A 26,291-nucleotide genomic window follows, 5' to 3' on the forward strand; every position below is an offset into this window, starting at 1 on the left:
ACGATGCATAGAGACGATTTCTTTTTTTGGAGTAACGTTCCACAAAAAAAACTGCATCCTCCGCACGAAGCGCTTTTTCCTGCTCTCGGGGAACAGGCGGTGTGTCCCCAAGCTGCATTCCAGCTGCGGCAGCACTAAACCTGCGACGGCCTGAACAAGCTGTTTACAGCCGAACTTGTCTGTAAAGAGGCCACCCCTGGGAACAGGGCTAGCCGGCCTTTCAGACAGGTGGGAGCGTTTATTCACGGCAGATGAATCCCATTGTTAAAACAAGGCAGAGCCCATTTAGACAACAGACAGTTAGTGCTGCAGAGCTGTCCGATGTTCCAAACCAAGCACAGTATGCACTGCTTATACATCCACCCAAAGTCACCAGGCTGCAGGAACAAAAGAACTGTGCTGCAGCACAAGAAGGAAGGTCCTCTTAGTTGACCTCACAATTGCCATAGTCACTTGTGACCCGTGTTCAAGTGCTTTTGTAGTGTGAAGTGCATCAAGGACTCATCAAGGAGTGATGTGTTGCCGAGGGTAAATCAGGTGACACGCGGTTTGAAGTGATGCCTGTCACCTGTGAGAATACAGTAAAAAAGAGTGGCCAGGCGTTAGAGGGGACCCCAGGCGTGGTGTGACCGAGCCAGGGCAGCTGGCCAGAACTCCTGCTTTCCCTTATTTGGGGGTTCCTTGCTGTTTGAGGTTCCAGGGAGAACCTTGCACTGCGAGAAGGTCCACTGCTCCAGGACAGGAGACTGTGAGCCGAGCATGTCGCAAGGACTGAAGGAGGAAGCTGGGAAAGGGACAGCGTCTCTTCTGAGCCCCATATCGCGGCGCATGGCACTCTTGAGACACTTAAGAGTAAAATCAATACTCATGTTAGCTCACTTGCATAGAGAGGATCAGTCTTTGGGCCAAACGGATACCTATATAATTTTCTACATACAAGCCTTACTCTCTTGCCTGAAATGAGTCTCGAGGAAAGGGTAGGTTTTACCTCTCCCTGGGAGGTGTCTGTCTCCAGTATCTGGTCACATATCAGCTTTGACCCTGTCTGTTCTTCATCTCCCTACACCCCCCTCCGTGTCCCATGAGACCTGCACGGCTCCTCCAGTGAGTCCTTCAGTAGATTAGTGTTCAATGGAGCAGGGCTAAGGAACCTGATGGGAGCATACTGTGTGCACTGCTTCAGCCTGTCTCCCTGACACTACGCTGTAATTGACCACAATTATAACAAGTGCTTTCTTTATTGTTTGTCACTGCACAGTGGGATATTATTAGCTGTTAGGAGGTGGCTCAGTCACCCACTCAGATAAGGATTCACACTTGTATTTGTCAACCTGCAGTCTCCATTGAAGAGTTCCTTTTTTTCCCCACTTAGCCAAATGTAAATATATGCATTGCAGAAGGAACAGAAAGAGAAACAGGACTACTTTTCTGTTAAATCAATGACAGCAATCCCAGCTGCATATTTGTTACTAAAAACCTTGATTCATTTTTTTCAGATCTCCCTGGTACTGAGCTGCTTACTCTCTTAAAAAGACATAAAAAATAATTTGAAGAAGAAAAATGTCTATTCTTCCATAAAAGCAGTTTTACCACCAGGTGATGAAACTCATTAAGGTTACTCAAACGTACGTGCTTGTAAGGCATATCTGCCTTAATAAAGTTTGAAAGATTGAGAAATAAGGCTTTTCTCATTTTCAGCTCCTTTCTATGGACCAAGACTATCACTGGGAAAATATATTCTAATGACACCGGCAAAATTCATTTCCAAAGTTCAGAAGTTTTACTCACAAATAGTGTGTAAAACTACAATTGCATTGCAATGAAAACATGCAATTTGGTAAAAAATAAAACTCACAACACAGCAATATTCATAGCCATGCTCACAAAGACATGCACACACACTCAGTCATATACTCTAGGGATGCACACTGCTGAAAAGGCACATACATTGTGGAAATTTAATACACTGCTCATAAGGCGTAACATACAAGAGAGGAAGGAAGAGGCTGATTGTAAACTGTGATTCTGTCTGTATAGCCAGTGTGACGTCTTCCTTCAGCAACCAGATGTGCACCTTCTTTAAGTCTTCAGACACCTGGCATGATACCGAAACGTCTTGACGACCATCTCTGCAATAATAATTCCCCCTCAAGCGGTCTGTTTTCAGGTCATGTTTAAAGTATGTGCCTCCCCCGTTTTCATTCCTTCCGTTTCCACAAACCCCCCCCGACCTGAAGAACTGCACCAGCACTCTGAGGATGCAGGTTTATCAGCACATACATGTCCCCTTTAAAAAAACATATCTGTTCGTAAATCTGAATTTCAAGGCATGTACTGTGCATGGTGTTCAGAAAACAGAACAGAACTTCTATTATTATTTAACAGAAAATGATCTCACATTTCCGCTCCATCTAACCGTTTTCTAAGCCCTTTATCCATTTCAGGGCTGAGGGGACCCTATCCCTGCAAGAGGTGTACACCCTGGACAGGACGCCCGTCCATCGCCGTGCACACACACAGACATGCAGACACTCACACCAGGGCCAGTTTCCCCAGGAGCCAATTAATCTACCAGCATTGGATTGTGGGAGAAAACTGGAGCACCCAGAAGAAATCCACATGAACACAGGATGAACATATAAACTCTGTGCAGACAGCACCCCAGGAACTGAACCCAGGGCTCCAGCGCTGTAAGGTAGAAATCGCACAATCGCTAAACACCGCGACACCTTGCTGCCCCACTTCTGCTTTCCAACGTATAAGCACTCCCTGGTTGCCCACAACTCTGCATGAAGCTCTTCCAGCTCCCCTCCCTACACCCCAACTGCACCCTTGCAACTGCCTCCCTGACTCATTCCTCTTCTGTGAGAAGGGCTGTAACAGCACTGATATTCCACTGATATGCCACAGTATTAAGCGCTCTGTCCTTTTTATATCCATTGGCTCATTTTGTCGTTATTATAATCTGACTGAACTACTAAAATGTTTCTTGTGGGCGAGGTGGTCATTAGCAAATTGCACACTTTACAGTCCAATAAATTAGAAAGGAAGTGTAGACGTTTGGGAAAGAAAAAAAAAAGGAAATGCCCTGACCAAGTTTTCATTGACCAAAATAACATAAAATAATCAAGTACCCCTGAACCATCCTCAAGAAGTTACCCTTCCTTCTCCCCTTTACAACTTCTGCCTCTGGGTAGTTGTCACACAGAATGTCAGCCTGATAGAACCTGCTTGCTTTACAGACTCTTGCAATAGAGAGATCAGCATCAAGAAAATACAGGGCCCAATTACGCCAGGACACGAAATAAGGAGGCCATCTTTTATCAGCAGTAATGCCAGCTAGCACTAGCGAGGAATATTATTCCCTAGAAGAATAAATAATATTGAAGTATCCTACTCCTAGACTCCTAGACTACAGTCTTCTGAACACTCATGCATCGCGTGATAAAAGGAAATAACTCAGAGTAGTCAAGTAAGTTCTGGGGATAAAATCAAAAGGAGTCATCTGACGGTCGGGGTTTTCAGAGGACAACTTCAGATTATTCCACACAGTATTCCAGGAAAACCCACTGAGAAGTGCGTCTCTGTCCCAGATAGCACTGGTGGTTCACATGAGGATTTCAACAGGTGACGACAGAGCAGAGAGACCAGTCATGTTGCTCTGCCTATAACTTTCAGTGTTTTATACAAGGTATGAAAAAGCAGCTCTGTGCCCCAGGGAACTCCATAAGCATGCATTGCTCAACAAAGAGATAGTTAAGAACCGAGCACTGCACCCGGTAAGCTACACATGGACATTCCTGAATTCCTGGGTCTCTCGTGTTATCTGTCACAGTGTGCTACTTGTATATTTTTCACATAAAAATTATCTTCTGACCTAGGCTCTTTCCATTGTTATAAATTCTTGATTTCTGAATATTGGAATTAAATAGAGATTTCGGAATTAAGGCTTTAAAATTGGAAATGAGGCTCAAAGTCAGAAATACATGACTCGAAAACACCAAACGTGTTACCAACACATTAAAATAAAAAATGAGTAACTGGTGGCTTATACGAAACCTGTTACATTTCCTATTATTGTTTATTCAGTATGTTAATATTTGTTTTTAATTTGAGGCTGCACGTGCATTCAAGTTACAAATTTAATTTTAATCAGCGGAACACAAAAAATGGTCAAGGGTCAAGTAAAAAATCTTAACTGTGATTTTAAATCAAACTCATTCTCTTTGTTTCTGTTGCTCCCTGTAAAAAAATGCTCCGCAGTTATTTTAGTTTCGACGCAATCAGTTCTTGTCCTCCGTAGAATTCCTAAAGACAGGGTATTCCAAACCTTTAAGAAACAGTCCAGGCACCTACAACTTCTGCATTTACCAAACACCTCTTGGAAACAGATACACAAACTCAGCAGCCTCAGAGGAGACTGGAGCCTAGAGAGAGCTGGGAAAGATGTTACTGAGATACAGTATTTAAAGGGTTTTAATGGCTGTTCCGCCGCTATTAAATGATACAGTGCTCTTGTGCTATGTGACCCCACCGTGGAAAAGGTCCTTGCGTCAGAGACAGACGGTCCAGCTGTTGGGAAAGAAAAGTTACCCTGCTCATCATTATGACAACCTTGCGGAGATTGCCTCTTTAAGGTAAAAATCAATATTTCTTTTCCCTCAACTCCCCCCACTTCTCTTTCAAGATACGTTCCCTCTGTGAAAAGGTTTCCACCAGATCACAGCAGATATTGCTGCCTGCTTCCCAGCATCCGAGTGGACTCTTACCATACATAGCCGGGGCCTGCCTGACACTGTATCTGCGCTGCAGTAGCAGGGGGGTAAGACGGGACACCTCTTTATTTGGATTTGCTAAAAATAGCCGGGAGTGAAGTGGGTGGTGGATGGGTGGGGGGGCAGGGGTCATTGTCAGGACCTTGCAGAACAGAGTAGTCAATGGACTGAAACAGTGATCTGAACTCTACGTACTCTCTGCTCGGCAATCTACAGTTGACAGGCTATTTTTTGCCACGGTTGACTAAATATGGTCAGTGAGGGATCAGCTGGGGCGGGGGGGTGGAGGGGGGGCCTGTGGGGGTTGAGAGGGGAGTGTATTTGGTGGGGGTGGCCCACTGGCAGCTCGCAAGCATGGGAGTACATGCTTCTCATGCTTGGCTGGGTATATAAGCACTGGGAAGGTGGGCTTTTATTCCGATTAACAGTGCAAAGTTTGTTTGGGGTTTTTTTATTCACGTTGTTTTTCCATCCTCCTTTCTTCCTCGGCAAAAAAAAAACAAAAAAAGAGAAAAAGATCCGTCTTCTGCGTGCACATTTGAAAACGCTGGTCTCTCCCTCACAGAATGGTCTCTCGGTCTTTTTTTTCAGTCTTTTCTCTGTGCGTGTGGTTGACCTTTACCTTGACGTGACCTCTGAATGGAGTCGGGGTGGTGGAGGAGGGGGGGGCGCTGGGGTGTGAGCTCAGGGGGATTCGGGGATGGAGCCCGTGTGTTGCTCCGGCGTGCTCCCAGGCACTAAGGCGCGTGGCTTCCCCAGAGCGCGAGACAGCCAGCCTTTCCTCTCTCCGGGAGCTTTGTCCTTCAGCGCCACACACCTTCCCTGCATATTCTCCCCTTCGATTTTTAGGTAGAGCTTTATTGCAAGCAGCAGTAAAAGGCTGCCCTGCTTTAATGCGTTTAAAACGCACGTGTTTTTGTGCTAGTTTTAATGTGGGGTTTCGTCTTTTTTTTTTTCTTTTGTGGACTACTAAGACCCCCTTTTGGGAAAAAAAAATTTTTTGAGGGCCTTTTCCTTCTTTTTCTTCTCCCCTCTTTCTACCTCCCCGCATAAGAGATTGGTTAAGGGAGATGTCTGACGGCAGCAGTCTGAAGCGCGTTACTACCTTGTGATTCGGTGACCCTCCTCTCTGCATCCCTAACTCTCAAAAGCTGATTCAGCTTCCAGTGAGCGCTCGGGTAACTGTTCCACTGCTGCTGCCTCTGGATTCTCTGCACTGGTACGTCTCTCTGTGTCTCCTTGTGCGTGCATGTGTGTATGTGTGTGTGTGCGTGTGGGAACGCGTGAGGCTCCATGTGAACCTCTTGCTTTTCCCTGTCTTTCTTTCTCATCTTTAACTAGCTCTGCTCAATTCTGACACTTTACAAGACAGGAACACAGAAGGTCTGCAGCCTGATATTCCTTTCTGTTAAAGTTGCTGTAGCTAAAAAGCCAGGGCAGATGAGCCACACTGTACTGTACAGAATTGTATAGGGTAAGGCAGCATTATTGTGTTTTGGGAGAGGTGGGGGTGGGAGAGGTTGGGGGGGGGTGGGGGGGGGTGGTGGCTTTTGTGTACATGGATATACATATGCCGATTGCCAATTCCTTTTATCGTTTTTAAAATATGTGGGTGCCTATGCATGCAAGAGGTTTTGTTCATTTCTGCCTCACTACGCATTTAAGAGAAAAAAAATGCAGCGCTAGCAGTCCACTGGAATGATCTACATTGAAACATTAGACCTTTGACACGCGATCACTTTGCAGGGTTAGAAAGCCTCTTAATGGCTCGTGCTGAAACTATGGGCTAGTTAATGGCTGCTGACTAAATAATGAGCTTTGCCAAAAAAACTCATAAAGTGGCCTGTTCTTGTTAGGGCATTACTGGAGCCTGAAATTGGGAGGAAGTTAGTCCAAGTTATTGATGTTGCCTTCACTTGACATTAACCATTCAAAATCCATCATTGATTTTCATCCTGTACAGATGTTTAAAAAATTTCACCCAGGAATGAAGTGCTGGGTTAAAAAAAATGTTTACGGTGTTATTTTGCGTAATTGTCGTTATGACAATAATGCAGAGCATTTGTCGCATAAATAGGTTTGTGACAAACCAAAATGTTTAAGGCTTGCACCAACTATACATTGCAAGTTTTTTTTTAAAGTAAAATTCAAAATCTTGAAACATCTCTCATTTGAGCAGGATAACCTGTGTATTACACCACCGCTCCCACTGAGGAATTAAGTGACTATTGAAAAGGAGAGATCGGCAGGGATTGTTTTATAGATGTCAGTTCTGAAATGATTTTGCGTCTGCTGCTTTTGAACGAAGGAGGCGTCTGTTGCTTTTAACTGCCTTGCTAAAGTTTAGTCCCAGGAGCTATGTCTATCTATAGATTGCTGAAATGCATGCACTCCATGTAAAATGTAAAGACATTCTAAGAGAAGGCAAGAGAGGGTTACAGAGGCTTGTGAAGATGGGGTGATGGTTACCGGCTGTGAATATGTTCTGTCCTTCATCACCTGAATTTGGAGAAAGCAGCATTCTCAGATGATCAGTCTGTCTCTCTACAATAATATGGCTCCCTCATTTGTCAGGCAGCTCTAGATTTTTAAGGATTCCTCCTTAACCAGATCTTTGAAAATTGATGGGAGAGAGTAGCTTGTTAATAAATTTAGGTTTCTTTAGGGTGTGGACTGAGGTGCATTTGAATGACTTTATAGATCAGAGGGATGGACGTTGGTAGCAATGCTCAGTGAAAAAATGACCCTCTTTTATCCTCGAGTAGAAAATGTATTTATATTACAAGGTATAAAATAAAGCAAGACAACAACCAGAATCCTAGGAAGACCAGATGAAGACTGTTTTAATTTCACACATTTTTTATTTTAATTACTGCATACTTGGGGCATGGGGGGGTGAAGGTGTATTGCGAGTTATCATTTTCTTCATGATTTATACGAATGGGCTTTCATAAGAGGGACAAAGAAGGAATGAAATAAGTTAGATTTATGAGCTAGACTTTTAGTTTAATTACTCTCAAGTCAAGAGTATTTTTTCCAGCTCAATGTACTTTGCAACATGCACTGAATGATATATGTACAGTAGCATTTGGTTGCTTAGTTTGAAGGGCAGATACTTCTCTAGAAAACACATGAAGGTTTTTGCTTTCGTTATTTTATAAAATGTGCTTTCTGCAGTTATGTTGTTTGTGCAGCTCGTGTTCACAGCTTATTACACGTTCTGGGAAGGATGGACAGTATATCTTGGCAAAACAAAAATGTCCATTTTGTTCATATTTTCAGCTACTTTAAATTCTATGCTCAATGCACTAAACTTTTGTATTTGAACAAATTGGTAAAATCGTTCAAAATTCAGGCTTTGAACGATATTAATTTTGAAACAAATAATTTTCCTTCTTTCAAGAAATTTGTAAAAGAAAGATGACAAGTGTTTTGTCACATTCCTGCTCAATTCTGTTTTAAGAAGCGAAAAGTGATTTTATAACCACGATAATGTATCTCAATTTCTTCTAGAATACTGTTAGGATATAGTGCTTAAATGCACACATTATATACAGTACAGTAGTAATATAAAATGATGCAATATTATGACTGCAGTTGCACATTTCTACAGTTATATTCAGCTTGAGTACACATGTATATAGTTGTATAGTGTACTCTGCACAGTGAAGGCTGGAGCTTTAATCCACTTTAATTGTATTAGAAACAGACTATCAGAAGAACACTTCATCTAGGAAACTGCTATAAATTCAGACAAGTGCAGCTGGCAGAGTTGACCTTAAAATGTGTTGAGCTACCATTATTCTTGAGCACTTGTTTTCCACTTGTTAGGTTTACTTAAACCTCCTCTAACGTATTCATTAAAGGAATGTGAGAAATGGTAAAATTCATTAACACCAGCAGCAGCCATTCTACATTAGCCTGCAAATTGGTATTGATCTATTGGTGGAGAGGAAGTTGAGGAAGGGGAGGTGGTAGGAGCTGGAGGGGGGGGGGGGGGCGAGATGACAGCGACCAAACCGGAGTTCAGGTGAGCGGACCAGAGAAGCGCCGGTCGTTACAGTGCTGAACGAGCACAAAGCGCACTGGGTGACCCCAAGTGTGCACCCGATTGCTAAATCTGCCCATTATAGCCTCCCATTCAGTACAATCATCAGTTTCTGCAGTGCCGCCTGGTCCACATTGTTACCAGAGCTTTAAAGCTCAGAGGGGGGAGAGAGAGAGACAGAGAGAGAGAGGGAGGGAGGCAACGAAAGAAAGAGAGAGTATGAGAGAGAAAGTGACAGAAGCAGAGCAAGATACAGAGACAGAGACTGGAGGGGAGGAGAGGTAGACTCTGGTGGGAGCAAATTATCCTGAGTCTCGCATCTCCAGCCCAATCTATCTATCAGCGGCAACCTTCAAATTTCTCTGAAGGCCTGCGGCACATGAGGCGAATGCGTCTTCTCTGGACTACATCTTGGCCAAAGTTTTTGGAGGGAGACACTGAAAGACAGCATCTGATAACCGAACCGAAAAATGGGGGTTTCCTTTTCCATGATGCTTCTTCTCTCTGGCTGGGGGAGTGAGTTAACTTGATAGCCTTGGACTCACTTAGCCAGTAGGTAAGCTCCTACCTTCCCTTCTCCTGCTTTTACCTTTGGCATTGTATTCAAGGTGAAGTCTTTTTCATGCTGCGTAGGTTGCACAGAAATGTTCTTATCACTATGACATATGGATTAATGTTATTTTTTTTAGCTGTAAACTGTGGTATATAGCAAAAAAAAAATACTTGGAAAATTGCTTAGTTTTGAAAACTGCAGTGTGTGGAGCAGAATAGGGCCCAGAACTGAGGTAATGCGCACAACGGACAGTAAATACCCTCTTACTCTTTTTAAAAAAAGAGTTTTAATTAGCGCTGTTTCAGCAGCGGTTCTAGCACTAAATTGTAAAAAGAATTAGTTATCTGAAAACATAAATCTAACTGTTCTATAGGAAAATGACATTACAGTGGAAGGATTTGATGGGATGTAGTGAAATACCACAATAACATAAAATCCCTTAAATGTGACCATTTGCTAAATTATTACTCGTTTATGACTCTGGCCGTGCAAAAATTCTTTGATTAATCTGAGCACCCCAATAATGAGGTAAAGCTCTGAAGTAATTGCTGTTACGCTAAATATAGATTAATCAATGAAGAACGGAGCAGAGGAGGGGAAAAAGGGGACATTACAGGCTTCGACAGATCTCCAGCTCTCTTGGGGGCTGAAATCCTGAATCAGCACTTATTTCAAGCATGATTATATGCGCATATTGAAACTACCTGCTTGGGGGACATACTTCTTTATATGCCCATATGAACAAGACCAGCTATGGAATGTAAAGAAGTATGTATCTCAGGTGGGAGACTCCCCGCGCATGGAGGAAGACAGACAGACAGACAGGTAGCCAGCTGTAAAGAACAGGTGAGCTTTGCAGAGATGTGGCAAACCCGAAAGACCAGAAAAAGAGAGGCGAGTAAGGACGTGACAGATGGGCTTGCACCTGCCCAGTCAAGCAGCAAAAAGTTATTTTGAAAATGAAAACCCAGCACACCGTATGCGAGTGTCAGGATTCTCAGTGCCGTTGGTGAAAACTGTTCCCGTAGAGTAAATACACAAGAGTCGCAAGCCAACAAAACTGTCTCATACTGCGAACCTGTACTCTCTCTTTTGTAACTAGCACAATGTTAGGAACACTGAAATATAAGACAAAGACTACAGTTTCCAGCTAATTTTTTAATTTATAATAGCCTATAATTCTGGGCATCCTCTGCCTTAAAATTATTGTATGATAGACAATAAGATCCCCTCATTATTTGACAATATCGCAAAAGTGGCAGGGAAGATGTTCTGAGGAACTGACTCATTTAAGACACAGGGTGTCTTAATTTAAATATGAGTGGTGGCCACTATATCCCAACACACGCAAAACACAAAGGACAGATGCCAGGGCTACAAAACACATTCCATTGTCTGCGTGCATTTACCAGGAGCAGAAGCACATAGCAGGAGATGGCCGAGATGTTAACAAATGTGAGTGGATGTATATATATAAAAAATAGGTATTAAGAGAGGCTTCACTGTTGTGCGCATAATGCACACAAATCAAATTGTTGTTGCAAATAGGGTTCATATATGTTGTGTAGATGTGAGCTATATGCAACATGCATTTCCATGCAGAGCTGTTGCAGTTCCATTTGCATGCAGAACGGTATTTATAGCCCGTAGAGTGCACGTGGTGTCTGCGAGCGTGTCCGACGCACAATCTGGAACCCGAGGCTCTGTGAGCCCTGTCCTGCCCCCTTCCCTTGCTGCTGAAGAGCACGAGTGCGGAGTCGATTGATGATCTTGTTCCAGAGGGGTGTATTGTTCTGTCACTTTGCCTGTGTCAGCAGGTGGAAGTGCTCATCAGGACATTAAATATGCAATAATGCTGACTGCGGCAGGGGCTTTGAAAGGCAATGCCACAAGACAAGATCTGGCTGGGTCCACTTTGTGTAGCCTGATGAGTGCTGGCTGTGCATGAGCAGCTCAGAGCAGATGGGGAGACTTCTCTCTTTTATCTCCTACCAGGACATGAGGTGGCTTTGGGTGTCAAGAGTATTTTTGTATTACTGAATCAGACAATATCTGACGCCTTTATAACATCCGCTTATTGGTTATAAGAAAACCGCTCTTCCTCGTTTCTGTATCCTGGAAACATAGGGCGCAAGGCACCACTAATATCATGTGACAGCTCTCGCCCTGAACAGGATGCCATTCCATAACACAGGTACAGAGAAAGAGACGATGTAGAACAGCCCCAGTCAAACCTACTCTGCTTGTCTTTTGGCAAAGGGAGGTAACCGCAGCACCTGGGGGAAACCCATTTCACTTTGGGAAGTACATGCGAACTCCACCCCAAAGGGTGCTCCAGCCCAGAACTGAACCCCAGACCCAGGAGCTGTGAGACAACAGTGTTAACAGTCACCCGGTTGTGCCAGTCCCTTTGTAACATTACACTTTAAGACTTCGGGTGTAATTTTCATTCTTAAGCTTTAGAATTTAAACAGTAGCGGTCAATAATTGGAAGAAAAAATAATTAGTAGCGGAATAATTGCCATTTATAAAACAGAATAACAAAAAATCACTTCAGTGGCGTTTGCCCTTACCATATTTAAAGCTCCCTTATTTGGCATGCGTATTTTCAAGCAGGAGCTGTATTGAGCATTCAGACGCAGTGCTATCGACATCATGACGCAAGCCTTACAATGGGAGAATGGTGGATATATTATTACCGACAGACAACGAGCCCAGAAACTCCACTTAACAGTCAAGAAGGGTAACTCTGATCTACATAATGATATTTATGTTTCAAAGGATATCTGCTGGAGTATAATGCCAGATAACATGCCACTAGCTTCCACTCTGAAAACATGCAGGCCGAAGTTTAGAATTATTTTCCTTTAAAGATGTATGACCACGAAATGTAAATGGACCAGATTTTGTTTACAGTGAAAATAGCGTGGGCTCCATTAATCTTTGAATTTTCTGAAATCAAAACCAACATCTTGCCTAGAATTTAAGGTATTGTAGTATTTTTGGAAAAGTACTGTTATTTAAAATAAAAAGATTTCACATATAGGTCTACAAAGGCTCATTCCTTCCTATATCTTTCTGGCAGCCTGTAAAACAAGGATTTAAAGGCATAATACGCAATTTCACCTTCTTTATTTCTGATAAGAAGCCTTAAGAAGTCAGGACATTCAGAAAGAAAAAAAATTGACAAACTTGAATCTTAAAATTAAGGCTTAACCTCAAAAAGTTCAGTTTTGAAGGAGGAGATCTCAAACAATAAATTGAAGAGGGCTCCACTTGGCAGCACTCATTAAAAGAAGTAGTCTTATAAGCTGTTTCATGATCTGAATTAGTCCTCAGATAATGTAAGGAGAATGGAATCTGCTCATCTCTGCCGCTGCAGTCTTCGATACACAGAGGCAACAGACACGATTTTCTCACCCATTTGCTGTATGTCTGTTATCACCGAAAATCATTTAATTACACGTCCGACCAGCAGTGACAGTAAAATCGGAGACAAAATGGAAATCTTTAATTTCAAACACGTATACGCTTCTGAACGCCCAAAAAGTGGGTTTTACTCACGTTAGGATCTACACACCACCATTCACCTGTGACCCAAAGGCCTGCACTGCCACTTTACAGCAAAACACACGGGAGGAATTGTGTTCCTGTGCTCTGTTCAGAGAACACAAATCCTCCGGTCCTCGTCTTAACCTCATACAACACGTCTAAACATTCAAACTGTTAAAATAAAAACAAGAGCGGTAGTAGTATTATCCACCTCTGCACTGAGAAAAATCATTAAATGAATAAATATTACAGCAGGGAGCCATGTGAAGAGGTACTGAATCCAGAAACAAGTCATTTCTTATCTGTAAGTAGCCCTGCTGCAGATCCAGCTTAGGCTCTGGTCCAGTCTGGGGGGTTTATTTGGACAAAACTGGTCCTCTAGTTCAGAGCTGGGCTAAAGGAGGAACCAGGCCAGAGCCCTCAGCTGCAATGCAGCTCTTACAGGGACCAGGGGCTGAAACTAGCACAGCCCCTCCAGTGGGGGTGTCAGGCCCGATACCATCAGCGGGCGGGTAGGCCGAGGGAGGGACACGAGAGGCTGGGCCCGGGAGAGGCACAGATCCATGCCGTCGGCACGGCCTCCAAGTGTGCCGTCCGCCTCTCTCAGAGGAGGAAAAAAAATAAATCCGGGATCAATTTGTTCAATCAGTGGAAGAAATGTCTGTTTGGGTTTCAATCCAATAATCGTGCAGCAGCAGCAACAAGTACAGCAATAGGGGAACAGGGAAAGAAAATGAGAACCATAAACATGGAGGATTTACTACCGAACTGAGGTGCAGAGTCCATCCCCAGGACTTGATCGCTGGTGCCCATTGATTAGATACTGGTGGATAACTTGCAAGAGGGAGAGTGTCAAGGATTTATATCACACATGGGCCTCAGACTGACCCGGCCTTTTCCGAAGCAAAACCACAGTCTCGTTTGTTTCTCAACTGGGGGTATTTCTTCCAGTGTTGCCAAAATGATTAATCTTTTCAGTAGTGAAAGCACAGCTGAATTTTTTATTATTCACACCACATCAATAAAGCACGGGTTTATCCATTAAATAAATCTGCTTTCAATTTTACTACTGAGTTGCTCAAAAAATGGACATACTAAAACAAAAAAAAAGAAGTGAGATCTTAATCTATTGGAAATTATTGCATTCATTCAAGAGTCTGCATTGCGCTAAAAAGGGCAAATAATATTTAACATTCTTAGAGTTTTAGCAAACTGCTTTGTGTGCTCTATTATTAAGTTCTGAATTGCTTTCCTTGAACTCCTAACTAAAACAGAATTTGAATCTCCAAGCCTACATTTCCAGTGCAATAATGAAATGAAACATGTGTATTTAATATCCTTATCATCATATATCATATCATCATCTGTTCTCTCACAAAGGTCATACCATTAAGCTATGTAAAAAACATTTTAAAAAGGTTACCAAGGAAAAGGGATTTTCTATTGCTTACAATGTATTTATAGATCATAGTAAGCGTTTAACTTAATTACCATTTGAAGTTCTTTGAATCTAGTTCTATAAAGTAGGAAACTTCAGGGTTATGGTGTATTAGCTTCACCTCTCTGATGAGTCCTACTAAACAAAACAGCTGTCTGTGCCTGCTAACCTTATATTTATATGAGTGAAGCTTATATAAATTATGGAAGGCTTTACATAAAGTCTCAAAAGTATGTTTAGACAGGTCTGCTTTTCAGCACTGAGAAATGGCCAGGGCCGATTAATATTAACATTACTATAATTCATATTCTTCTATTACTCAGACACGGGCAAAAATCTCATAACGTATGTACACTATGGGTCAAAAGGCCAGTTTTCGAAACTTGCTTATAAAATAACACAAGATGCTCTTTTTCATCTTTTCCTTGTGGATTCAAAGTCTACCAGCTGGGGATGTCAGGGACTATGAGTTTGTAGGTGTCTGTAATCTGTGCAGAAAGACAGACGTGTGTTTGGGTTTGAGAGATGAGAGGACAGTTAGGGTTCGTGGATTAATCTAGGGAACGTGCGACTTCTGGAATAAATTTAATTCTAGAATACTTAAATTATCCTCTAATTTAAGTGGATGGGAACCTAAAATTAATCATCCAACATTTTAAAATTCAGGGGAACTGTCAGCCATTAGGAGGTAATTAAAATGAAAAAAGCCACCCAGTCACTTTTTAGCTAACATTTGCAAAATGACAGACCACTGAATGAAGATATTTGAATTAAAATGATTTGTATTATTATTATTTTGAAAATACAAAGTTCACCCCATTAACAAGTCCAGTTACTCAGAGCCTAGAACAGAACAAATTTTTTTTTAAAAAACTTTTAACAGGAAAAAAAGATCATATAGTGGTCAGAATTCTTTGAAGCACAATAATGCCACATACTTTGTATCCAGAGAGTGTTTTATGGCATATACTCATATAGTGCAATACTGTAAGCCGAGTTTAATTGAAAATTGTATTGTTATGTAGATTGATGTCTTAACAGTTCACTAAGTAGGAAGATGATGCCCTGGACTGCATCACCAATCAGATATCTTCCTTAAAGTGCATATTTCAAGAATGCAGTGACAGTGAGCACCTAGTTAGCATTCTACAACGGCGGAGAATTCAGCTAAAAGCCAGAGAGAGCTATAAGAAAACATTATTTGAACCAGTTATTGAAGAAAGAAACAATCACTCAAATGCATTTGAAGAAAGATGCGTCTAAACGTCCTCTTGAGGCTATTGCCCATTTTCTTCTCTATTCATTATTACTCTTATTATAACAGAGTTTAAACGCCATTAGCCTAGCTTGCTTATTTTCAAGTGACATACCAGCAGAAAAGCAGCGTACATATTAGAAAAGGCTGTTAAAATGTCCTTGGAACTGTGTCGCTTTAACGTTCTTTCCACCTTGTAGTTTTTAAAATAAAAAGGCATAAATGCCACTGTCTATAAATACAGACCAAACGCCGTGATGAATGCATTGCACCATAAATGCAGATACGGTATTTAAGATTATGTCAGGAATCACAGCAGCACATTTGCAGAGCAGATGACACTTGAAATGGTTCTGATGTTGCAAAACAAGGGAGGTTTCTTGAGGTACAAGGAAGACAGATAGCCAGACAACTGGCATTGCTGGTGTATTTTCTCATCAATAGAGGCTTCTACTCGTGATCAATGGAATCTCTCCTGGGGCAGAGCAAAACTATGGAGGCTGTGCCGTTGAAACTGTGCACTGCACTGTGACCGAGGTACTGCTTTTTTCGGGTATGTTTCTAATGGAGCGGAGTCCACCATGCAGTTCGCAATGTTAGGAAACAAACCTACACTGTATGAATTTCTCAGACAAGGGTGCACAGTTCAACGAGTCAGATGCCTAAAGCTGTGAGCCAACCTACTAAACTGTCCCTACTCTTCAGCAGGAGAGGATATTCCACTGTTAAAAAAGTGGAATTTCTAGTTGTGAAAAATCAGACAATCACTGGCTGCTTAGAAATTAGTGGGTGTTTTTAAGATTGAGAAAAACGTAGTGCAAAAGATGTATTCAAACCATTTCTTGGTTCATATGCTATAATTTGAATAAGGTGGGGAAATGAACTTGGCTTTTAAAATGAGTGTCAATTCAACTGCTGCAAAAGTGTTGCTTCATAGTTTCGTATTCAGTAGAGAGGATGGCTGTTGCTGGTGAATTTTGGCCGTGTTCACTTTGCAAAGATCGTCTTTTTTTTCTCCTAAATTACGAGAATACCAAATCAAGAAAAGATGAGAGAGACTGCAGAAAGGCACTCAAACTGGAGAGAAAAAGGAACACAAAACAAATGGAACTAAAGGCTGCATGTTGTGTAGCTTGCTGTTCTGTTAAAGATAGTCAGACAGTGTATGAGCAACCAGGCAGTGCAGTGAGTGGAGCTGTCCAGACTCCTGTCACAGGCTGGAGCAGAAAGCCTTCGCTAGAGACACCGGGACTTGCCGACGCTGACAGGAGACAGGCCTCTGGTGTGAGACAGACTGAAAGCGGGAATGTCGGACTGGGGACAGGAATGCCCTTCGGTGTGAGCGACAGCCCCGATAATGTATCAGCAAACGCCACTTCAAACAGATAAGCAAGACGTCTGGGCCTGTCACCCGGTCAGGAAATTTAGCCACTGGTTGAAAAATGGCTGCCAAGTTTACAGCAGCTTCTCTCTATGAGGACACAGCAAGCTGATTAAGCTCTTGACAGTATGAAGTCTAGTAGATGCTTCTCCCCCCAAGTTTCAGCAACAACCGCGTTGTTTTCCATTCTTTCCTGATCAAATGTTTCAAGTTGGCCAGATCGTACAGAACGGATGAGAACTGGGGCATCCACACACCAGCCACATCACCGCCAGTGCCGTAACATGACAGATAAGTGCTCGAGTGATTTCACTCTGTGCAGTATTATATTTTCATGCCAACTTTAAAATACATTTTTAGTTGTAAAGTACATCAAAACACTGCACATATCTGGTCTATGTATAAATGCATAATTAAGAGAGATTTATTGACTTTTTCCAGAGTAAATCTACAATATTTGCTAGAAGATAACCCTTGTGTAACCTAAGAACGGGATGCTAATTCTCTGTCTGAAGGTGCTTGAGAATGGCTTTGGCCCCACAGTGTTTATGATAATGAAGACATGGTTAAAATACCAATAAAAGTTAACTAGGACTCACTGAGCTGGACTGCGGCAGCACACGCGAAGTTTGAAAACCGTCCAAGGCAGAGAATGAAACGAATGACTTCTGAGAAACAATTTTTATTGGGGGGGGGGGGATAGTTAAAATAACATCAGGGCTTTTCTTAATTAATAAATAAGGGAAACTCTCTGCTTTTCTTGCTCTCCTGTCTGTCTTCACTGCAGTAGAGGCTACCTGTGAAACCCTTTGCAGTACAACCTCCTGTGTACAGTAATTACACCTTCCTCCTCATTTTGAAGCTTTGCCGTGAACGTTAACTGTAAAATTAATTAAGCCTAGTCCAATGGCGAAAAAGCAGTCCAGTAAATCTGGGTGTCCAGAAAGAAACTGATGGGGATGGTTAGCGATCCAAATTTAATAGAGCTCTCATCTGGAGCTGTAGAGCATTTTATTGCACAAGTATTTAAAAGCATAGGCTGTCCCTGGTAAAAGCATTAGTGAAGGAGCGCATCAGCAATCTCATTTGAAACTGTCGTCCTAACAAGAAAAATGTGGTGTTGAAGAGTAAACCGCTATTAAGCAAGATTACATTGACCCACAGGACAGATATTTTAGCTGCTGCAGAAGCAGCTGGTCGATCAAAAAAACCTGCTTTGGCGATGAAGTTTGTTTCAAAGAAAGAAGAATTAAAAAGTGATACGAAGAAACCGAGGCGGAGTGCAAACCACAGTGCTGTTGAGGGTAAAGGTGATGGGAAAAGTGGAACGGAAAAAAGGAGGGTGGACCGTACCGAAAACGTTAAAAAAGTACATTTTCAAAAATGAGCACGGCTAGGAATGTAATGGGCGGTCCTGACAAAACACTTAAAAAAATCTCAATTACTGTTACCGTTAGGGGAGGCTGACGTTGTCTCTCCTTTAGCATAAATTGCAAGTATCCTGCTCGGATCAACCAATCAAAAGAGGAATTGTGCTGACTCAGGCTGGGGTGCTGCGCACGTCCGATTGCAGGGGATGAGAAAGCAGCACTGCACTGCAGTAGCTCTCCCTTCCCTGACACTGGCCTGGGCCAGGGACAGGTGCTGGGCTGCGAATCCCAGGCCTCTTGGCACAGGCCTCACCAAAGAGTCTCTCCCCGGCCAGCCTGGGTTACCACGACTATTTCAACAACAACAACAACAAAAACAACAAAAGAAAAAACGTTCAGTGAATCCTGGGCTTGGCAAGGAAACGTCATTAAACTTTATAGTCGGATCAAAGGTCAACTTGCTATTGCACCGAGTCTAAAACAACCTAATTAGCTGGCTAATTAAAATTTATAGAGGCCTGTACCATAATATTGCATCTGCCGCTGAGAGTCACTGTTTATTTGAAGGCAAGGCCAAGTAATTCTTACAACAACATGGCATAAAATAATAAAAGCTCTTAAAACAGGGCCATTCTTCTGTAGGAGTTCACTAGCTCAATCTGTTGTTGTGCAATGCTGTGCTAAATGTATTTATAATGTAATTTTACCCATGTTGAGACAAACGTCTGTCTGTCTGCTACAGTAGATGCACTGCTGCTAATGTTCTCTGGCAAACGCAAAATTATTTTACACTAACTCTTCACTCATCTTATTACATATTGAATTCTAAAATATCTAATTATCGTACAAATTTAAGAATTAGTGAATTCTCCGAAGCATCAGTAATACCTTAAAAATCCTATTTTTGAGCAGAGTGGTTAACTGCATGCCTTCAAGACACTGAAGACAAATGCTTTACTTTGAACACTGGTCTTACAGAAACTGAACACGTCGCTTTCAATTCATTCACAGTAGCCAGTAAAGCTTCGAACGCATTTGCACGTCCAATCTGAAGTCGTCCCGTGATTTTCCTGTTATCGGGATCACGTTAGTGGGGTGGGGAGGTACGCAACACGACTTGACTGATGCCAGAGAACAGATGTCCCTTTTTTTAGACATGGCTCTTAAAAAGCTGGATATCTGGGCCTTGAGAGCATGTGCTGCTGTGCCCAGATAAGGCAAAGGCCTGAGTGCACCCTGCTTGTTATAAAGGCCACTGGTGAGGGCCAACGAGGAGCAGGTTTTTTTGGTGGTGGGGGGGGTCACAACTGTCTGACAGGCAGGATGACTCTCCAGAACAGCTGATATTAATAGCTGCCATTCCCAGCTGCCATTGCCACTGAAAAACCAGCCTTAAAATGGCACCTTTAGCTCTGTGGGGCACAGTCTTTGCCCTCCTCTTATCCAAAAGCAATGACACTTGTGAAAGAGGACCAGAACCCAGCTGTCCCCATGCAGACAGACACTCAAGTCACCATCTAAGACTAACGCACAGACGTGCGAGGTGGAAAATATACTTTATATACAATATGTATCCATAACAACCGCCTACACTTACAACAGCAGAGAGCAATGCTAGGATAATTGAATATTCATCTCAATCTTCATATCTTAAAAAACACAACAGGCTTACATCAATCATACTGTATATTTTGATTTACCTAAGGATGTGATCATTTTTTCCCCAAGCACCAATCAGGATTTAGAGACCGAAAAAAAAAGATAGTAGCTGTGCTTCCCAAAACAAACTACACCCAGAAAAACATCAGACCGTTCCAGTGAGCTTTAGTGGGTTAATGAAAAGTCTGTACTGGTTTAACACAAAGAGGTTCGGAGTTCACAGCTCATTGGGCCATTTCAGAGCTCAACTATTAAAGAACGTGAGAGCGAATGAACCGGAGGGTTAAGGAAAATGGCACTGAGAGGTCAGTCACATGGCGACTACAAGAGCACAACTTCAGACACAAGTTATCAAGACACTCATCTGTTTCCACGTAGAAGAGAAGCATTCTGAATCCTACAGACTGCTTTCAGGACAATATATTCTCTTATCAGGGTCTGGAATTAAAAAAATCACATGGAAATTGGATTTACTGCAAAGGACATAACCTCTCCCACTACAGATTCAGTTCCAGTCTTTTATTAGTGCTGTTATTATCATTTTAACTCTATAATTAAACTAGTTTTTGTTACATACCGGCCTTGTCTGTGCTGTAATAAGACACAAAAATCTATTTTGCAGTTTTGCAAAGGACAGCAAAAAACAGGCAGGCAGCCTCTGTCTTCTCCTCTGCATTCATTTAGTCCACTCGAAATTGAATTTATGTCTTTGGAAGACCCTCATCAATTTGTTATTGCTCTTTGATGACAAGTTTATTAAAAAAAAGAGAAAGGGGGTGAAAAAAAGCGGGGGTTTTTTGTTTAAAAAAAATCTACTTTTTGAATGGCGCCAAGCGTTACCACGAGATAACAAAAATGCTTTCCCTTTACCGGCTGCGCTGTCCTGCTGAGCTGTCCAAACGGCAGAGCTTGAATTTGGCTGTTGCTCGTGTTTTTGCATTGAGACAATCAGATACCGTACTGGAGAACCGCTGGTTAAAGATAAAACAAAACGGTAAAATTGTAATCCTGGAATACGACTGTGCAGATCATACTAAAGCCGAAAGTGTATGGATAATTACAGCAAATGCTAAGTTTGCAGGGTGTGTGAATTTAGCTTGGGAGAAGTGCTCAGATGTCTTTTACAGGATCCATGTACTGTATGTCTCTGGCAGGTTCAGTGGCTCTGCTCGGGCTGCTTAGGGGCTTCAGGGCTGCAGGGCTGGTGTTAGACTTGTGTCAGAAGCAAATGTTAAACACTGGCAAAATAAGTAGAATTGTAGGCGCCTTAGAAATAATATGAAAATAAAATGGATTTTCATTTTCATTTAAATGCGAATGAATTCAGTGAATGATCAATGCAACTATTTTTTAACGATGTGAAAGTGTAGATAAGCAGGGGTCCATTTGAACTAAAACTGGAGTATTGGAGTTGGCAACATTAACCCCCGGAGCCGATAGTATATCTGTTTCTTACACACTTTCTAGAATGCAACAGCATTGTAACAATAACCATCCGAGACCCACGCACACTCGCAGAGTTTATACACAGTTACATTATATCGCAAGTTAAGAATAATCAAGAAATCAAAGACAGCTCAGGTCAGCTCGGCAGTAGTACAGTGAATTAAAATCTAAGCCAAATTGACCACTATCTAGTGTGGGTCTCCAGGAATGCGAGTATCTCACTTCGGTCTAAAAATGTGTGTCGGTGCTAAATTTTCCTTTTTTTTTATTGAGCAGCTTAAATTAACGTCATTTGCTTCATTCATTCCTGTTTCTCAGCAATTGTCAAGTGCTACAATTAGCAGATTTCCACTCTAGCTGAAGTAAAAAAAAAAAACATCCTGCTCTGCAAGACCCGATAGCCAACTTCACGGAATGTTCTATTTTAATAAAATTTTAATAAGTAAAAAGCAATGATCAATAATTTCAGTAGTATTTAAGACGCCCCAACTCATTCCTGATGTGTGAATATTATGGTGCATTTCATTTGAAATAAATAGATATGCCACTAAGCATTTATGAATTAATGGAGTATTATCCTTCTGCAGCAGCCCTAATGCCTCTGGAATGCAAAGTGTAGGGTGTTTCTCCTTCCACTAGGAACAGGCTCCGCTGTCAGCTGCAGTGTCTTCAGTTCGCAGGGCTTTAGTTTACATGAAATATTTCGTAAAGAAAAGTTCAAAACAAAAAGGTGAGAGAAAAAAAGATCTACCATTTCTAAGGGAACGGGTGGCTACAACCGCCCCACTCTCTCCTCATTTTGAAGATGTGCCGAAATGAACTCTGCAAAAGTGTATTTATCTGTGAGAGCGTGTGAGAAAGAAAGCAAGAGAAAAAAAAAACATTACTAGGTCATTAGCCAGGCGAGCGTTCACTTCATTAAGATAACGCCAGAAAAGACGAATCAATGGTCTCAATTGTTTTGTTCCACAGTTTAATGTTTCGTTCGCTGACAAATTGCTCGCGCGGTTAATTCGAAATCTGATTTGCGTATTTTGAGGAGAAAGGATCGCCTCGTAGCACCTGGGGGTTGAAGGTTGATACACCTGCTGCGTGCGACGGGGGCACCGACGCTCGGAGCTCCTGCTTGCCAAGCGTCCCACAACACTGCGCGCTGCGGGCTCAGCGAGCGAGGGGCGAGGGGCGAGGGGCGGAGGGCGGAGGGCGGAGGGCGGAGGCCGAGGGAGAAGTGAGAAGCGAGGCAGAGGGAGACGGAGAGAGAATGAGAATGAGGAATAGCGAAGGAGCAAGAACGACAGAGGGGTCAATTTAAGTTTATTTTCTGCTGTGTGCTGGATCTTGCTGCTTCATTAGCAATATTGACATGCCCATGATAAATTCTTTGTTTTTAGAAGCCAGTCCTGCGCGATCATTTATTAGAAGAGCCTATTAGCAGTTAGAAACCCCCCTAAGTGCAATTCATTGAGATAAAGTTTATGGAGCACCCTGTGGTGACAGCTGTACCCTGGCTCTGAAGAGCGACTGACACAGCACACTGACCTGCCCTGCTTCATAGCCCAAAACACACTTTTCACCACTGACATGACTGGGAAGAAATCTATGGCAGAAAGGCTGTATGCACAACTCATGTATTTACTGGAGATTCACTGCGCCCTACTCCACTTCGTTTCACGCTTTAAAGGGAAACTGGCACTTAGCTTCCCACATTTTCTACACTTCACCTACAGTACTGTATCTCCAGGTGCGCTTGACATTGATAACCCAGTGGTCACTGGCGTTAGCCTTACCTCCTGACCACTTCCGTCTTTGTCTCCCTTTTCTGTTTCTCTAGACATCAGCAGCAAGCCGTTTTGATAAAAGCACATCAGGAAATCGTTCTATTATCAGGTCGGCTGTTTGTGTCAAGACTGTTAAAAGGGCCATGCGACAAGCAGTTTGCCCAAGCTGCTCAGTTTCCACAGCTCTCTGCCGGGGGCTCACACAGGCCCCACTCTAATCGGACAGGCACTGGGGCTCTCAGCAGAGACCGGCTGGCTTGCTGGTGACCTGGTGCTGGTTACACCTTCCGCATGAGCACGGAAGTGGACAGGCATGTCTTACCCCACATACTGCAGGACTACTTCATTATCTCTACCTGCAGCAAAGACAATGACTTTGACCATCTACCTCTTGCAGTGGCTTGCTTTGTTAAGCGCCTTGGGGCAACCTTGTTCTGAAAGGCGCTATATAAAAATAAACGGAATTGAATTGAGAGCACCATGCTTCTACCTCTAAATTCTTTAGAGTACTTTCTTTTTCTTCAGTCATTATATTCACAAATAAAGACAAATGCCATTCTGTTAAGGTACTGTAGTAGTAGAAAAAAACTTTTTTGTTAAATGATGTTTTATGATTGATTTTTGCACTTTTCACACAGTACTGTAGCTCGCCTGTCTTTACTGTGTAAAAGCAATAGTGCAGCAAATTTTCAGGAATCTTACTTGTCCTCCTATCCTGTCCACATGGCGATTTGCTATCCGTCAGTAGATGTACAGAACCGTTCCATAAAAATCAAACGCTCATTAACATGCCATTATAAATTACTGCAATTTTTAACTGTTCTCGGAATAAATGGAAACCTTTTATGTACAGCTTCTGTCCTCTACTATAAATACTTTGTCAAGATGTGACATCTTTTTTATGGTTATGTGGTTGCTGGTGACAGTCTGGCAGTGTATTTTGTACAAAGCACATTGAAAATGTTGCTTTTGGTATTTAATTGTACTCGATATACAGCAGGGCCGGTGCATGGGTGAGTTAATATTGGAATGGGCTGAATGTCTGCTAACTGATCTTGCTGACAGCAGTTCAGATGAAGAGCAATTTGCAGTCCTGGCAATTATCAATGATAAGGAAGAAAAAGATTGGATGGCTGTCATTTTTCATGTGGCTTTTCGAACTGCCAGGATCCAACCCGAGTAAATAAACGAAATCACGGCGCAGCTACAGTATGTCAGTTCAGCAGTTGTTTTCAGTGCTGGGAGAGTTGGTGCGATTTTTAAGTAATACCTGCTGCTCTTCACCGTGCACGACCATCTGCTGCACAAACACATCCGCGGCCTCCCTTCTGAGCCGCTGAGTGAGCGTGCGCGCTGCTCTAGTCGTTACAGTTTGCCCTCTGAGAGCCGGCGAACTTCGTCGGCTCTCCTTGGGGACTCAGTCACTGTCAAGCCCGAGTCTAGACAGAGAGAGACTCTGCTCTACGGCCACAACGCCACTACTTACTCAAGTATTATCAATCAGACGACACCACCAGAACATATTTTATGTTGCCGTTGTTGTTCTGGCTGTCGGCAACATCTCTTTTAATGTGTCTTAAACACATAAAACACCTTTAAAAGGTTTATTAAATCAGATGCCCACCCATACACAACTCACTGAGACGATCATCTTTACCAAAAATATATATAGTGCATCACACACATGGGGTACAGTTTGTGTATTTAAAGAATTCTAATCCAGTACCTCAAAACAATCATTTATTTTTACTGCAATTCCTCCACTACACCAAATATAAAGTCGGAACCCCTGAAGATAAGATACCATCCGCAGCCTGCTGGTGAATAAGTTTGGGTGTACCATTACCAGTGATAAATACTGCTGTATATATTTCACTCTTGATTTATAACCTCCGATGTGTTTTTTGTCACAGTGTGGGATTATTGCTGTTCTTGCGCTGTTGTGTTGGTAGAAAGAGTTGATGAGGTTTCTCTCCTTTCCCAGGGCCTGCTCACCCCCTTCCCTGCAACAACCAGCACCGATCCCCCAAAATGCTTTGCTAAAGCTGGTAAAATGGAACCAAATCAACTGTTCAATGGATTTGGTCCCCTTCAACCAGCTGTAGCTGTGCATTGATCGCCCCCACACCCAGCGGCCAGCAGGGCTCCCGGGACGCAGGGCCGCGCAGCTCTGCCCCGACCAGACGGCAGGCTGAAGACAAACAGCCTGCGAGACGCTGTCGATGGGGAAATGATGATGGCTGATCTCCACAGATCCATCACGCCTGCACTGAACTGGTGGGCTGAGCCCGAGCCATTACGTGCTCTAGCCCCGGTCAATGCCGTGAAAAAGCGATAGCGGTAATCTTCATCTCGCTACTTGACCGCTCCCGAGTCTCCATACGGCGTTGTGTACCCTAACAGGAGGATCAGCAGCTGTGCATATGCAAACACATACAGTAGGTGCGTGTCTGGTGAGCGTTCACACGCATGCACACGTGATCAAGGTGGGTATTTATATTACGAGGCATTTTACATATTTTCATTTGCCTTCATCGATTTTGTGGAGATGCATGTAAGAGGTGGGGGGTGGGGGAAGACTGCCTTTGTATAAACAAACTGTCATTCCTTTCTTGATTTTCATGTGCAGGTTTAAATCAATAAATTTAATTCAATTCATAAACTGCTGAAGTCTGCTCCGCTTTATTTGCTGTGATCTGGAAGGTTAATGCGAACCAGGGGCTTACAGCTTGCACGCTGACTGTGGATCACAGTAAGTAGTGTGTAACCCTCTTATTGAATTGTTAAACCCACATTTAACGTTCACTGGGATGATCCTTTATGTCTCCAAAAGCGCCGGCATAAACAAAAATTGAGTTTTTGCTGTAGGGGCTCATCACTTCAAGCCACAAGTAGGTCGCTCCGTATCTTTATCATTACTTGTCCCTGGCCAGAGAGGCGCTGGAGTCGCGCCACCTGGGCAGCGAATGAGGAGCAGCGAGCAGGTCAGATCCTTTCCTCACCAGATCCAGACAGCGAGGGAAAGCCAGACCGACT

The 26,291-nt window shown here is 42.7% G+C and overlaps 1 long non-coding RNA gene across 1 annotated transcript; it reads left to right on the forward strand.

The window, feature by feature from the left end:
• Positions 1–8,258: 8,258 nt before the first annotated feature.
• On the forward strand, positions 8,259–25,917 carry LOC148648303 (uncharacterized). Its single transcript, XR_015926727.1, has 2 exons — positions 8,259–9,379; positions 25,240–25,917. It is a non-coding gene; the product is annotated as an uncharacterized LOC148648303 (long non-coding RNA).
• Positions 25,918–26,291: the final 374 nt, after the last annotated feature.

The sequence above is a fragment of the Lepisosteus platostomus genome, chromosome 15 (genome assembly GCF_059453375.1).
Source record: "Lepisosteus platostomus isolate fLepPlt1 chromosome 15, fLepPlt1.hap1, whole genome shotgun sequence".
NCBI classification, from domain to species: Eukaryota; Metazoa; Chordata; class Actinopteri; order Semionotiformes; family Lepisosteidae; genus Lepisosteus; species Lepisosteus platostomus.